The sequence below is a fragment of the Trichechus manatus genome, unplaced genomic scaffold (genome assembly GCF_000243295.1).
Source record: "Trichechus manatus latirostris isolate Lorelei unplaced genomic scaffold, TriManLat1.0 scaffold00008, whole genome shotgun sequence".
Classification (NCBI taxonomy): Eukaryota; Metazoa; Chordata; class Mammalia; order Sirenia; family Trichechidae; genus Trichechus; species Trichechus manatus.
This window is the reverse complement of record NW_004443944.1, coordinates 33,260,381-33,264,134: the sequence shown is the minus strand read 5'-3', so window position 1 is coordinate 33,264,134 and position 3,754 is coordinate 33,260,381. Positions and strand designations below refer to the sequence as shown.

General features: G+C 54.9%; 1 pseudogene; it reads left to right on the top strand.

The window, feature by feature from the left end:
• Positions 1–3,021, top strand: part of LOC101341965 (sorcin pseudogene) — a 13,557-nt pseudogene extending 10,536 nt beyond the window's left edge.
• Positions 3,022–3,754: the final 733 nt, after the last annotated feature.

Sequence of the window (3,754 nt, the reverse complement as noted above, 5' to 3'; positions counted from 1 at the left end):
CATAGGGTTTCCAAGGAGCAGCTGGTGGATTCGAGCTGCCGAGCTTTGGGTTAGCAGCCAATCTCTTAACCACTGCGTAGTTGACTGCAAACCATTGGCGCCATCCATAGTATTTCCTCCAAAAGGCTGTGGTGAGGATTAAATGTGTTAACACATGTCAAGCCCTGGAATACCACCTGGCACAGACTCAGCGCTCAGCACACTGGCTGTTATGATTTCCGCCCTGTGAGGAGGGCGCTATTATTACCCACACTTTACAATTTACACTTGGCCTTACAAGTGACTTGCTCCAGTATTTGAACCAAGAGTTTCCGCTCCAGGGAGCCCTATTCCTGTGTGAAAGGAATTATGGCAGCTCCAGGGTGGAGCCAGAGCCCCTAGGGTGGGGCCAGGGGCGACGGGTCTGGGCAAGTCCTCTGCCCTCTGGGGATCAACCCTCAAGAATTGGGCTAGCAGGAAGTGCTCAGTAATGTGAGCCCTTTATTGTTTCTGTTATCTCCTCATCGTGATTCTCCTCCCAGCTGGGCTCTGGGCACATTCCCGGCACACAGTAGGCGCTTGGTGGAACCGGAAGCTCCGCCCACCTGCCCTCGCCCTTTCCCCCACAACGGGGTGGAGGCGGGCAGGTTAATACTAACCAAGCCGCCTGGGGCCCCTCCCTAGCAGTTCCTCACGGGAACTGGACCAGCAGGTACGCGGCAGAGCCGGGTGGCCCGTCTGCGAGGGCACAGCAGCAGGTACCAGGGGCCGGTCGCTGGCAGGGTTACAGGGTGGGGAGGAGCGCTTGCCTGGGCACAGTGGATGGCCCGTGGCCTTTCCCCTAGTTCCAGGGCAGAGTAATAGGAGGGAAGCACAGCCTCGTCTTCAGCCGCCAGCCGGTCGGGTTGGGGTTGGCACAGACTGATCGGCCTGAGTGGATTCCAGACCCCTCCTGCCCCCAAAGCCTTGGCCAAGAGACTGGGCCCCCACTGACCTCTGCCCGGCTTTCTCTCCACACCATCGGGGAATCTAGACAGCCACTCCTGCTAGGTCAGCTCCAGCCTCACAGCCTGGTATGGGGCTGGGGGGTGGGGACTAGGATCATGGGTGAGGGCACCCAGCCTGAAGGAGGCTGCTCTGCCAAGGTCAGCCTCGTGGGAGACCGAAACCCTTCCAGGGCCTGGGAGAGAGGAAACAAAGGAACTCACTGTCCTGCAGGCCAGCCTGTGCTCCGTTATCTCATTGCTTCCTCCCTGGCAGCCAAGCCCAGCCAAGGAGCATCCCCAGACCTTCCCACAAATGGAGAAACTGTGGCCTAGGGAGGGCAATGGCCAGTGAGCCGAGGCAAGATGACGGCTACAGCCTGGGATGGGGTGGGCAGGATGCGGCACACACCACCACCTCTCTGGGCCTCGGTTGCAGATGGGGACATTTAGTTGAGATGAGATCCACGGGGACTTTCAGCTTGAAGGTGGTGAGCAGTGGAGAAGGTCTCCCTATAGTGCCCGGCCAAAGCCACTTGGGAGTGGAGCCATGGGGCCGAGGCTTGCACCCTTTGGTCTGTCCACGGGGCTCTGTGCCTGCCAGCTGCCACCTGACCCCTGCAAAGTGAGCCCCAGCTATGGCACCAGGGGTTGGGTGGCCCAGCCCTTGGCAAACCAGATGGCCACCTGGGCACTTGGGGAGAACAGGGCCGTGCTCGCATGGAGATTACACTCCAGTGGGAGAGCAGCACTTAACAGATAGACTCAGATAAACTCCAGGAACCAAGCCGACTTAGAATAATAAAGTAGACAGCAGGAGTGAGGGCCGGGTGGGGGCTGCTTGGGCTCTGAGGGCCAAGGGCAGACAGGGCCATCCTGCCTGGTGCAGGAGGAGATGGCCCAGGCCACACACTCCCTCTACCCTTTTTTTTTTTCACCCATCCTGCCCATCCCTTTGAAAGATCTTGGTTTTGATGCAAGAGTCGGAGCCTGCGCCTCATTTTCCCCCCTTCCTGGTCCGGTGATGGGGAGGCTGAGGGGGAGTGGAAAAGTAGCTTGCTCGGCTTGACCCCACAGCCTCTTCATAACCGCCTCACAGTCCCCTTGTCCCCAGTGCCCTGCTCAGGCTGGGTTAAGAGGGCTGGGTCTGCAGTCAGACATGTCTGAGTTCAAATCTCAGCTCTAGATGACCAGCTGTGTGACCTCGAGCAAGTTATTTTCCCTCTCTGAGCTTCAGTTTCCCCATCTGTAAAATGGGAGAATCGTAACACCTGCCCCAAGGTTGTTGAGAAGATTTGATGGGTAATGTGTTATTATTGTCATTATTAAGAGGTCCCTGGGTGGTGCAAATAGTTTGTACTCAACTATTAACCTAAAGGTTGGTGGTTCGAACCCACCCAGCACTGACGAAGAAAAGCAGTGATCCACTTCCATAAAGATTACTGCCAAGAAAACCCTATGGAGCAGTTCTACTCTGCAATATATGGGGTTGCCATGAGTTGGAATCGACTCAGCAGCAACAAGCTTGGTTTTTATTATTGTTATTATTATTATCATCTCTTTTGCCTGGCTTATTACACCGGCTTCCTAATGGGCTAACGGGTTTCACTTGGGCTGCTGCCCTAGCCCCTCATTATCCTCACAACACCCAGCCCGATCCTGTTAAAAACTAATTCAGCACCTGTCCCTCTTCTGCCCAGCAAAGGAGCTTCTGGCTCAGAATAAACACCCAGGCCCTCACCTGGGCCTACAGGGCCCTACATGACCTACCCCTCACCTCCTAACCCCATCTCCTCCCCTCTTCCCCTCTTCCTGCTGCTACAGCCACGCTGGCCTTCTGGCTGTTCCTCAAACACCAAGGTCGATTTCAGTGACATGGCAGGTGCGGGCCCATCCCAAGGCCCTTGTGCTTGCTCTTGCCTCCTCTGGACCGCCCTTTCCCCAGAGGGCCTCACTCCTAAACTTCTTTCCAATGACCCACTTTAAGACTGCAGCCCCTCTTCCTGACTGCCTGTTCCTCCCAGCTCTGCATTCCTCTGCACCGCTTTTCATCAGCTGACTGCTGTTTATTTCTGATTTTTATTTTGCTTAGCATCTGCTTCCTACACATTCCTGAGAGCAAGGGATGTTGTCCAGCACATGGTAGGTGCCCTAAATATTGGTAAAATGAACGAACAAGACCTGCAAGGTCACTATAGAAAAAGACAGGAAAGGTAGGCATGCATTTTTTATTTAAGTGTCTCTAACACTGAGCTTCAGCCGTTCTGAGCCACTCCTGAGCCACTCCTCGGTTCTCTGAAACCCTCAGGCCTTTGCACATGCCTTTGTCTCTGCCTAGGACGCCCCTCCTCCTCCCATTGTCATTGCTGGCTGTTCCTCACTGTGTCCCCAGGTCCAGGAGCATGTGACACTTTCAAGGAACAGAAGTAGTTCAGGGGGGCTGGCTGTGAGTGGGTCCGGGCAGGGGGGCCAGAGAGATGGGTCATGCCGGCCCATTGTGCCCGTTTTCCAAATAAGAAGATGGAGACTCAGACCAAATCACTAGCCTCAAACTACACAGCTATGGTGGCACCTGTATCAGACCCCAGAGAATGCAGCTCTGTGGGGAGGGGTGATTTAGGCTTTCTGTGCATAGGACCCATTGCACATAAAATGAAATTCAAATTCAAACTCCTTCCCTGCCTGGTCTGCCCTCATCTCCCCATCAACCCTCTGCTCCAGTCACACTGGCCTCAGGACCTTTGCACAAGCTTCCTATCTGTTCTTTGAGTATTTTTATTACTTTTTAAATT